This window comes from Pteropus vampyrus, unplaced genomic scaffold (genome assembly GCF_000151845.1).
Source record: "Pteropus vampyrus isolate Shadow unplaced genomic scaffold, Pvam_2.0 Scaffold71, whole genome shotgun sequence".
Taxonomy (NCBI): Eukaryota; Metazoa; Chordata; class Mammalia; order Chiroptera; family Pteropodidae; genus Pteropus; species Pteropus vampyrus.
In genome coordinates, this window is record NW_011888852.1 from 6,243,711 (window position 1) to 6,257,131 (window position 13,421).

Consider the following 13,421-nt stretch of genomic DNA (forward strand, 5'->3'; position numbering starts at 1 on the left):
TTAATCTCTGGTCATGTGTTGGGTAAGGATAGGTGAGAGAGTGATTAACTTTAGGGAGGGGAAACTGACTAGAGGAAGACAGCTTGGTGTTTCTGTGGTGTTGAGACTGTACTATTTCTCTATCTTGATAGTGATTACATATTTACAAAAGTGTGTATACTTAGGGAAAATATTATTAACCATTCACTTTTGATTTGTGTACTTAGTATATATGAAACTTCAATAAATATTTTCATTTAAATAAAGAGATACAACTGCATAAAGACCATTAGAAAAATAGATATTACAGATTAAAAGCTAATTAAAATGTATATCACATTTTTAGGATTTATAATTATTTGCTAACAAAAGGCATTTTATCTATTTCTTGAGAGAAATAATTGATCTTCTGACTGATTTTATTAGTGTGAACTTTGTTTAAAAAATTATTTTATTCATCAAATTAATTGGTTACTGCTGCAATGTCCCACATGGTACCCAAAGAGGTTCTGTTGGGAAGGAAATTTTGGTAATCACCATACAAAAGGATACATTCAGTTTGACTTTCTCTAAAGTTACTATTGTATTCTCCATCTCTTCTGTCTTTTAAATTGCCAAGAGCCTCAGAAGAAATAGGTAACCTAAATAGATAGTTATCAATTAAATGAATTTAATTCCTATTAAAAATTAACCTAGATGGTTTCATTAGAAAAATTGGCCCATACACTTAATGAAGAAATATATCAATTTCACGTATTTTATTCCATAAAATAAAAGTGACTACTTTCTTCATGGCCAGGTTTACCATATTATTGAAACCAGACAGGGATATTACAGGAAATAATAAAGCAATATTCTTCATAGATGCAAAAGTATTCAATGACAAGAGTAAATTAATTAAAGATATATTTAAATGAAATACATCATGAACAAGTTGAGTTTATTCTGAGAATGCAATGCTAGTTTGTAATTAGAAATACAGTTAATGTAACTCACCTAAATAATCAGTTAAAGAAAAACCATAAAGTTATCTAGATCAATACAAAAATAAAATGTATTTGACAGAATTAAAAATCCATTAATGATAAAAACTCTCAAGCTACGCATATATGGAAACTTCCTTTAAAATACAAAGTTCATCTACAAAAGAATCTCCAGCTAATATCATATTTACTTTTGGAAAACTGAATGCTTTCTACTTATATTTGAAAAAAAGTTAATATTTCCACTCTTACTAGTGTTACCCGATATCATACTAAAACATTTCCACTATAATAACTCAGGAAAATAAAACAGAAATACTGCATATCTGAAACGTAGTTGTTTCACAGCAATAGACAACTAGAACAGTGGAATTTATACTACACAAGGCTATTTAGTATATTTTATAGATTTGGAGATCGATCCTAAAATGATGAGTTGTCCTTGAGTGATTTTATGTGGCCAGTGAAATGATCAAACTTGCTTTATACAAAGACACAGCACCTTTGACTGATCAAAGGAGGAAGGCAAAAACCACACTCACAGAGTTCACTTACAAGGCTTACTTTCTAAATTCAGATGAGAGAAATGGGAATCATGGCCTAGACTAGAATGATTGTAGTGAAGACAGACATGGAGAGAGATTAAGTCATGCTGTTTAACTGAATGTAGGAGTGAGGGAGATGGGTAATAAAAAGTTAATCAATGATAACTTCTGGGATTCTATCTTGAACAACGGAGTAGTTTTCTTTTTCTTGTTTTATTAAATTTGTTGAGGGGTGAGATTGGTTAATAAAATTATATAGGTTTCAAGTGTATATTGCATTGTGTGTTCACCATCCAAAGTTAAATCTCCTTCATAACCATATGTTTGACACCCCCATACCCTAATTTATCTCTCTCCTTCCCCCTTCCCTTTGGTAATCACTAAACTGTTGTCTGTGTCTATGAGTTTTTGTTAGGTTGTCTTGTTCATTTGTTGCTTTCAATTCTATATTCCACATATGAGTGATGTTATATGGTTCTTAACTTTTTCTGTCTGACTTATTTTGCTTAGCATGATAATCTCAAGAAGTTACAACAGATACTACAGAAATACAAAGTATCATGCAAGAATACTATGTAAGGTTATATGCCGCAAAACTCAATAACCTAAAAGAAATGGACAAGTTCTTAGAAATATACAATATTCCTACACTGAATCATAAAGAACTGGAAAACCTAAACAGTAAGAAAATTGAAACAATCATCAAAAACGTCCTAAAAAGTGAATTCTACCCAAAAAATTCAAAGATGATTTAATACTTGTTCTTATCATACTCCTCCAAAAAAATTGAAGAGGCAATGCTTCCTAACTCATTTTATGAGGCCAACATTACCCCGATATCAAAACCTAGCAAGGATAACACACAAAAAGAAAACTATAGACCAATATCTCTGAAAAACACAGATGCAAAATCCTAAACAAAATGCTAGCAAATCAAATACAATAACATATTAAAAAAAGTATACATCATGACCAAGTGGGATTCATTCTAGGCGCACAAAGATGAAGCAACATATGCAAATTGGTCAATGTGATACACCACATAAAAAAGTAAAGGATAAAATTATATGATTATATTAATAGATGCAGAAAAAGCATTTGACAAGATACAGCTTTGATTTATGATTAAAACATTTAATAAAATGGATATAGAAGGAAAGTACCTCTACATAGTAAAGGCCATATATGACAAACTCTCAGCTACCATCACACTTAATGTTAAAAAACTAAAAATCTTCCCTCTAAGATCAGTAGTTGTCTTAAAATAGGGGCCCTTGTTAGAAAAGCTGGTTTAAGGATAGAAGAGATAATAATTCAGGTTTGTGTACATGTATGAGAATCAGCTTGTTACTAAAGTTCTATTATCTCTTTTCTTAAAAACTGAACTCTAATTATTAGCTGAGCATCTTGCCTCTTGGAAGAAAGACAAGATAGTCCAATTTTACTTGCAGCAGATGTGCTCACATGACTAGATTTTTGCCAATGAGATGACATCATAAGTGTTGAATAGGAATTCTAGTAGGGCTACTTATAAGCAGAGAAGCATGCCCACAGTATCTCTCCTTGATGTCTCAAATGAAATCGTTGTGGCTAGAGTTCTAACTAGTGCTGGCCCAATCCTGGATATATCTGGATCTTCCACACCAGGATACCTCTAGACATATTTTTCGTAATAGAGAATTAAATATTCATTTGATTTATATTGCTGTTTTTGGTTTTCTTTTATATGAATTTAAAATACATACTAACTGATAGAGTAGATTATTGAGACACCTTATGAACCCAATGAACTGTGGATTTGAAACAAATACTATTTCCAAAAATAATATAAAGAAAAGTCAATCTTTAATTTGGGGAGAAGCATTCTTGAATAACATTCAGGAAAACATGTAAATTTCTATTATACCAAGATTTCTGCCACTCACTATATCTTTCATAGAAGTAATTGCTAATACCCTGAAACTTCTCTCAAGCTCATTATCAATTTCCAAACAAAGTTTCTCCCCAAATTTTCTTTTTTGTTTGTTTTTGTCTCTCTTCACCACCCTAAATTCACCTATCTTTTTTTTCCTCTGGTTAGATTTTTTTTGTTGTTGTTACACAACATAAAATAATCTTATCCTAACTTTATTTTCTTCTAATTCTTGCCTTTTCCCCCAGCAGACTGATTTCAAGACACATAATTCCTACAGATTAGTTTCTACTTAAAAGATATGTTTCAAAAGCAGTTTTCATTGGCTTTTTTGTTAGACTGGGAGTTAGAGTATATAAAATGTTGAATTTCTCAAGAACAATAAAAGGAGATACACTCAACAGTAAATGCATATGAATGATTATTAGTATATGATAATTCTATGGGCAAAATGTTTTATTAGGATTGGTGGATTTTATTTCAGAATCTGAAAGAGCAGGTGAATCAAGCTAATCACATATCATAATGGGTTTTTGTTGATTCAGTGAAGCCTCCTTCCTGATTAAACAGAAAATAGGCTGAGTTCTGAAGAGACAGGTATAGAAGGTGAAAGGTAACATTTCAGAGGAGTTGTACCATTTGGCTCTGACATAGGTTTTATTTAGAGGCTAAAATTCAACCATGACATGACATCTTTCTGCTTTGGAATTTGTATTAAATCCATTCTAATAGTCTTGTACTATTAAATATACTTGGAAGATTGCCTTCCATATATTGACTTTATTCTAACCACTGGTAGAATAGTGTTGATTTTATAAGACTGGTTTGTCTATAATAGACATTTAAAATCCTGATGTCTGCAAGCTTAATTTTGTTTTGTGTTTAATATAAAGGAACATGAAGCAAAATATTCTTTTTTTTTATTTCCTATGTGTTTATATTCCAAGAAAATAAAAAAAATTTCCACCACCAAAATCTGAGCAAGTCAGTCATTTCCATCTGCTTAAGTTCATTTAGATCATCTAAATGTCTTCCTCTTGAGTTAGAAATATAAATGTATAAATAACAAAACATCTAGATTTTCTGATGTATCTCTTTTCAAATTATTTTTTCTTCTATTTTTAATGCTCATAATTTTAATTATAAACTATCATATGCTTAATTATTTTTTAATTGTTATCTAAATCATTAACTATTAATAAGTTCATTTTCATAAGAAGTACATTTAATTTTCTTATAAAATCAACACTAGAAGAGTAACATTTCTTTCTTTTTTTCAACTTTTTTAAAATTACATTTATTGGGGTGGCATTTGTTAATAATATTATATAGGTTTCAAGTGTATAATTCAACAATACATCATCTGTATATTGCATTGTATGTTCACCATCGAAAGGCAAATATATGATGAAGATATTCTTTCTTTCTTACTCAGAACTTACTACTCTGAATAAATGCTTTCTATTTGCATTTGAGCACTACATCATCATTCTCTTTGATGCATGACCTCCTTCATTTCAGGGAGGTATTTTAAATGCATCTTTGCACCATAAATTTTTATTTTTTAAAGGACTCCATTTTAAAGACTAATCTTAACTGGAATTCTAGTCTTCTGAATTATATCTTTTTGCAGTGCACTTTTTGCAGTGCACTTTATCTTTCTGATAATGTACTCTTCCATCTGCTCTCAAATAGTAACCTCCATTTATGACTTAAAATGAAGAACTAGAAAAATGCCCTTTTTACATCCTGTAGTGCATTATTATTTTATAGTAGATAAAGCTTCAAGAATTAAAAAATCAAAGTAAAATATCAGTCTTTTAACATAATAATACATTATGGGGAAAAATGTATTTCTACCCAAACTTGGTTTGGAAAAATAACTTCTGAATTAATTTTTATAACACATGTCTATGTTTCTCTTCAAGTTCTCATTTCAAAAGGAATAATTAGAGAAAAAGAGTAAAGTTTAAGATTCTGAATCTCTGGGTGACAATTTTAGCTTTGCTACTTATTAGTTATGTGACCTTGGGCACAATATTTTATTTTTTTCCTGCATCAGGTTCGTCATCTGTAAAGTGGGGAATATGATAGGAACTGATTTATAATGTAGTTATGCTGTTTAAATGAATTAATAACTGTAAGCACTGAAAATGCTTTTGGACACAGATAATGCTATAATTATCACAGTTATTTCCAATTACTTGCCTTCAGACAGACTGTGGTCCATTTTGAAATTTACTGCATTTTACGGCTAAGGGGAGATTAAGTACAATAAGTGAGATTTTTATGAAACAAAATTATTCATTTATTAGATAGAATTCTCCTTTATTATAAAAATATGTTTTTTATGCCACTTTGGTTATTATATGTCCTTTTTAATGAAATATTAATCTTAGTACCTGATCATTATTTTCATTCTTGCTATGTATGCATTTAATATCTAGAAAAAAAAGCCACAAAATTCATTTCTTACAAAGTGTTTGCAATTTTATTACTTCATGAACTTAAAAGTTGATAAACCACTGAGTTAGAAAACCTATTTTTTTAAAAAATTCTGTAGTACCATTCACTTGTAAAGCAGCTGTGATGCAGTAGAAATACCCTAGATATAAAATCAGAAGACCTAAGTTAGAATCCATTTCTGTTTATCACTTACTTTGTCACAACAAGCAAATAACTTAGCTTTTCTTACTTTAAATTTTCTTATCTTGAAAACAGTTAAAATGTATTCCTATTTAAAAGAATAACTGGTATAGGACATGGAATTCTTAACAAAATACCCATAAAATTGTAGAAAATGACAGGACAGAACAGTGATCCCTGAGGAAAGCAAAGCAAACAAACTGAGCCCCAAGATTTCCCAACAATCACCCTAACTTTCTCTAGGGTTACTTTACTGACACAGAGCAGGGAGATGAAACCAAACCTGAGTGGAAGTCTTGCTGAACTGTGGAGACAAGAGTCCAGATTTGCAGGCTATCAAAGCAGCTGGAATTTGAAGGAAAAAGTATATGAGAAGGAGGAACTGTTTAGAGGAAGGTTACCTCTAAGTTCATATGAATTTACTCCCTCCTTTCTTTTCCAATGGACAAGTTGAGAAAGCAAAGGGTGGGGATCCATCGGTGATTCCTAGCAGAGAATGGTTTTGTGGGGCAAGAAGCTGAACAGTGAAAGGCCAGCAGGGCTGGGAGAAACTGGAGTTACAGTTCATCCAGTGTAGAAAAAACTTACTCAGCAATTCATTTGAAACCCCAGAAAGACCATACATTTTAGTAAAGTCTACATGTAGGAGTAAGGGCCAAGCCTTAGGACTAAGTGAAAAAGCAAAATACATATTCCTTAATAAAAAATGAATCCAAATTTGATGAAACCATACTTATTTATCCACCAGCAATATATCTGCCAAAACAAAATTCAAAACACTGTAAAATAATCTGACATTATCTAGATATCCTATAACTATTTTACTCAGTGTTCAGCTTATAATTCAAAATTCTCAAATGTGCAAAGGAAAATGAATATGTAACCCCTGATCAAAAGATAAAGCAGCACATAGTAATCAACTCTTAGGTACTTTGGATATTAGAATTAGCGAAAGAAAAAATATAAAAAATACAGCTTCTATTATGAATATACTCAAAGACTTAAATATGGCAAAAATACATGAAGAGCTGGAAAATATGAAAAACATGAAAACAAGAGAAATAAAAATGTAATATATAGTTATAGTTAAGAAAAAATGCTGGATGAGTTTATTGCAGATTGAGAATGAGAGAAGAAAAGATCAGTGAACTTGAAATTATATTTAAAAATTCTTTGATTGAAAGAGCAGATAGAAAAAAATAGTATTTGAAAAATGAGCAGTCAGTAAATTGTGAAACAGTATTGTTTAATACATATGTGTAATTCAAATCACAAAAAGTAGAAAAGAGATGATTGGGCAAAAATAAAATGTGAAGATGTTTTCCATATTCAGAACTTCAGCAAATCTCAAATAAGTCCTGTATATAGCTATTTATCATCTATCAATGTCATATCTAACTATCTATCATCTATCTATCTATCTATCTATCTATCTATCTATCTATCTATCATCTACTTATCTATTTGTTTATCATCTGTCTATTATAAATTTGCTAGATCTGTACCCCAGAAAAGAAAATACCGATTTGAAAATAAACTATTGTTATGTAGGAGGTTCATTGGAGGAATCTAGATTAAGGGTATGTGAGGACACACTGACAAAGTTTTACAACTGTGTGTGTCTAAAATTAAAAATAATCACTTAGAAACTGTAAAATGGAGTCAAATATTTTTGTATATTAAGTATATAGGGAAAAAAGAAACCTTTCGGAAAATATCAACGTATAAAAATTAAACTCTCAAACAGCAGACACAAATATTTAGGGAAAATAGTGTGCTATTGAGATAATTAAATAAACTCTGGTATGTCAACTACTCAAGTAAACTCATATTTCTTAATTTAATAAAAATTTATAGGTGTAAGAAGCTAATTTTCTCCTACAGTACTTATATCATTTTATTATTAAACTGATTTTTAATCTCTCCTTAGTTATTTTTTTTCAACAAATATTTTCAGCATAGCTATAAGATAATGAAGAGAATTAGGAGAATTAGGGCAATATAAAAGCAAGTAAGACACATATTTTAGTAATATTCTAATAATGACGAAGACAGTACATGTCATAAACAATGGCTCTTTTGTATTCAGCATCAAAAGTACAGGCAACGAAAGCAAAAACAAACAAGTGGGACTACATCAAACTAAAACAATTTCTGCTCAGTAAAGGAAACAATAAATAAAATGAAAAGGTGATCTATGAAATGGGAGAGAATATTTGCAAACCATATATCCAAAATATGTAAGGAACTCCTACAACTCAACAGCAAAATAATAAAATAAATTAACTTAAAAAAATGAACAAATAAGCCAATTAAAAAATGGGCAAAGAATCTGAAAGATAGTTTTCCAAAGAAGATATGCAAATGGCATATAAGTATATGAAAAGGTTCTCAACATCACTATTCAACAGGAAAATGCAAATCAAAACCACAGTGAAATATTGTCTCATACCTGTTAGGATGGCTATTATCTAAAAATAAAAGAAATAATAAATGTTGACAAGGATGTGGAGAAAAGGGAATCCTTGTACACTGTTGGTGCGAATGTAAATGTAAGAAAGAAAATGTGTTTATATATAATTAAATATCAGCCTTAAAATAAAGGTAATCTTGCCATTTGTGACAATGTGAATGGACCTGGAGGATATTATGCTAAGTGAAATAAGCCAGATAAAGACAAACACTGCACGGTGTCATTTATATGTGAAATCTAAAACAAAAACATCAAACTCATAGAAACAGAGTAGAACGTGGGTTGCCAGGAGTGAGGCAGTAGGGAAAATTGGGAGAGGTCCATCAAAAGATACAAACTTTCAGTTACAGTGAATAAGTTCTGGAGATCTAATGTACAGCACAGTGAATGTAGTTAATAATACTGTATCGTACACTTTAAATTTGCTAAGAGAGTAGATCTGAAGGATTCTCACCATAAATATATGGATACATATAGACATACACTATGTGAAGTGAAGCGTATGTTAATTAACTTGATTATGGAAATCATTTCAAAATATGTACTTATATCAAATCATCATGTTATATGCTTTAAATATATTAGAATTTTATTTGTCAATTATACCTCAATAAAACTGGAGGAAAACAAAACTGAAAACTGATGATTATCCTAGATTACTGTGTTAGGAGAATCCAAAGGAAAAAAAAGACAGGGCTTAACTCTGCCCCACTGGACTTGGTTTTGAACTCTTAGTGATAAAGGCAACCATCACAAAGTTTGAGAAATGGAGTGACACAATATGACTTATGTTTTAAAAGGTCTGGTTCACCAATTTTTTGCAGAAAAGACTGTGGAAGAAGAGGAAGGTTGAATTAAGGAAACTGTTTAGGAGACTATTGAAATAAACCAGGGAAAAGAAGATCAGGACTCAGAGTAACTGAATAATTCTAATATTTTAAAGTGAAAGGAGAAAGACTTCAAAAATTGGTTGATTTCATGGACATTTTCTATCTGTGCATATTGTGTGAAAGTGAGAACTCTGGAACTACAATGTGTGGTAACACTCTCAGCTCTACCAATTAATTGTATCATGAGCAACTTAGCATCCGTGCCTCAGGTTCTTCATGTACAAAAAAGGGTGATTGTGAAGGCTAAACAATGTATCCATATAATTTGCCTAGCAGACAGAAAGTGCTGTATAAATGTTAGCTGTATAAATGTCAGGCAAACCTCATAACAAAATTTTTAGAGAAATCTTTTTAGACAAATTGAATGGCAATGAACCTGTTACATTCTCATAAAAACGATATTTTCAGCCAAAGAAACACAAGCGAACAAAAATTCTTTCAATTAGATATGTCAGTGGTTCTCATAGAGGCTATTTTGCCCACCAGAGAGCATTTACCAATGTCTGGAGACACTTTAAAAATTTTTTTAAATTTTTATTTATTCAATTAGAGTTGACAGTCAGTATTATTTTATTTTAGTTTCAAGGGTACAGCATAATGTTTATACATATAATTTATAAAGTGATTTCTCTAATTATTTTAGTTCTAACCTGGCACTATACATAATTAAAATATTATTGACTATATTCTCTATGCTGTACTCTACATCCCCAGATTGTTTTGTAACTAATTTGTACTTCATTCCTTCACATTTTTCACTCAATCTCCCAACCTCCCGCCCCCAACTTATCTGGCAATCATCAATTTATCCTCTAAATCTATGAGTCTGTGAATTTTTTTGATCATTTATTTTGTTCTTTAGATTTTACATATAAGTGAGATGATATAGTATTTGTCTTTCTCTGTCTGACTTATTTCATTTAGCATAATACCTTCTAGATGCATCAGTGTTGTCACAAATGGTAAGATTTCATTATATTTTATGGTCAAGTGCTATTGCATTGTATGTGTGCACCACTTCTTTATACAATTGTTCATTGATGGGCACTTAGGTTGCTTCAATATCTTGGCTAGTGTCAATATTACTGCAGCGAACATAAGGGTGCATATAACTTTTTAAATTAGTGTTTTGGATTTCATTGGATAAATACACAGAAGTGGAATTATTGAGTTATAACATGTTTAATTTTTTGAGAAATCTCCAAACTGTTTTCCATAGTGGTTGCACCAATTGGCAAACCCAACAATGTTCATGAAGGTTCCTTTTTCTTTACATCCTCGCCAACACTTGTTTTTTCATTTATTGATGATAGCCATTCTGACAGGTGTGAAGTGATATTACATTAGGGTTTAAATTTGCACTTCTTGGATGATTAATGACCTTGAGCATCTTTTTATATGTCTATTGGCCATTTGTATGTTCTTTGGAGAAATTCCTATTCGAGTCCTCTGCCCATTTTTTAATTGAAGTATGAGGGTTTTTTTGTTTGTTTTTTTGTTTTGTTTTGTTTTGTTTTGTTTTGGTGTTGAGTTACAAGACTTCTTTGCGAATTTTGGATATTAATTCACTATCAGATGTATCATAGGCAAATATCTTCTCCCATTCAGTAGGATGTCTTTTTGTTTTGTTGATGTTTCTTTTGCTGTGCAGAAACTTATTAGTTTGATGTAGTCCCATTTGTTTATTTTGTTAGTTTCCCTCAACCAACAAGCTATATCAGAAAAAAAATATTACTAAGAGCAAAGTCAAAAAGTTTCCTCCTTATGTTTTCTTCTAGAAGTTTTAGGGTTTGAGGTCTTCTTACATTTAAGTCTTTAAGTCATTATGAGTTTATTCTTGTATATGCTGTAAAAATGTGGCCCAGTTTCATTTTTTTGCAGATATCTGTCCAGTTTTTCCAAAATCATTTATTGAATAAACGAACTTTTCTCCATTGTCTATTCTTGTCTCCTTCTTCTTACATTAAATGACTATATAGGCCTAGATTTATTTTGGGGCTATTATGTTCCATTGATCTATGTGTCTCTTTTTATGTAAGTACCATGTTGTTTAGATTATAATAGATTTGTAGTATAGTTTGAAATCAGATAATGCGATACCTACAAATTTATTCTACTTTCTCAGGATCACCATGGCTATCCGGGAGCTGCTTTTTGGTTTTATATTAGAATTATTTATTCTAGTTCTGTGAAAAATGTCATTGGCATTGTGATAGGAATTGCATTGGATCTACAGATTGCTTTATGTACTGTAGATATTTTAACAATGTTAATTCTTCCTATCCATGACCATGGTATATGTTTCCATTTATTTATATCTTTACTTTCTTTCTTCAATATAATTTTGTGAGTATAGGTCTTTTACTCCTGGTATTTTTTTTTGATGCAATTTTAAATTAGATTGTTTTCTTAATTTCTTTTTCTGATAGTTTATTATTGCTGTATAAAATGAAACTGATTTCTGAATGATGAGAAATTGTGATATATCATGTTGAAGTAACATTTATAAAAAAGGACTTGTGATTGTATATTTTAGAGTATTTTAATTACCCTAACAGCATAAACAATGTTAGTAGAATATGCAATACAAGATTTTTAGCACAATAATACAGAGTGATGTAAAATAAAGAAGGTTCAATTTAAAGTATTAGAATTACCACATGTAAAAATATCAAAGGGAAAATAACTTTATGGAACATTATTCAAAAAGTGCACATTTAACATCCATGTATTTGGATAAGTATCATACATTCTGGTAAGATACTTACCATTTATTTTTCAGAAAAATATGTTTTCTCTATTCTCCTATCATCTATTTTACCTCAAAGGGCAAGATTTTACATTTTCTCTTATTTCTAATTTCTCATTTCTAATGCCAGGTAAAAAACATAGCTGATAATCCACAAGACTTTAGTTTTATATTTTAAGCCTACATGCTGATGACAATTTATCACAGCTTATTCAGTTTACACTAAAGTGTAATGTAATTCAATGTATGAAAAGAATCTACAACCATCCTCACTCAGCTTTTCCTTTGAGATCACTATTAACCCAAATCCTAATAAGAAACCGACTTTGGACATTAACAGGAAAAAAGACACGGGTTTCCTTGGCAACTGGAACCATGCGCAATCTCTTAGAACAGCTCCTCCTACACTCAAGTTTCCTAGGTAGCAGGCTGCAAACATTTTGTAAAGACAATTGGTATAATGCGACGGATATTATTCTGTTCAAACTGCATGTTAAAAGCTTCGATAGGAAAGATGCATTTGCTGTAATAACTGGCAATTTGAGCAAAAGTATTAATTATATAATGAGGTTTCTTTCTCTAATTCAGAATTAACAGTTTAATCAAGATCCCAAATATACGTAGGTGTTCATCAAGAATATTTCACAAATAGAAAAACCTCCTCCCATTTACTTCGCTCCCACCACTCCAACTCCGAATTAATCATGCATATTTTGAGCTAAAGCTAAAGGTAAGTTGCAGGTGAGCTCTTTCATGATACATAGCAGTTACTTCATTTTATCAGAGCTCTGTCACTGAAGCAGAGAAACTAATCTTTTATCTCACATGAATGGAAACTCAATTTATCTTGAAATTGACTGTAAAGTGTCACAAAAGTTTAAAATCTCTAAATGAAACGTCTCTAAATCTAGAAAACATTAGGGAATAAATCATAAATGGCCTAAAGGAAATGAGTACTTACAGTAAAATTTAAAAAAATTAAAGGAGAAGTTATTAAAAATTAATTATATGCAGTTATTTTCTGGATGTAGGAACAAACAGGAAAAATCAATGAACAGGAAAAATTAAGGGATTCATTTACATCAATAGCAGATTCTATTTTGTAGACATAAAAAGATTCAGACGAGTTCAATTTAAAGAGCAAATGTTATTAAATGTGGTCAGAGTCAATGCAAAATTTTCTGGCTAATTTGGAACCTTTACAAATCAAATATCGTTTTAAAAAATTATATTTGAAACCTTTT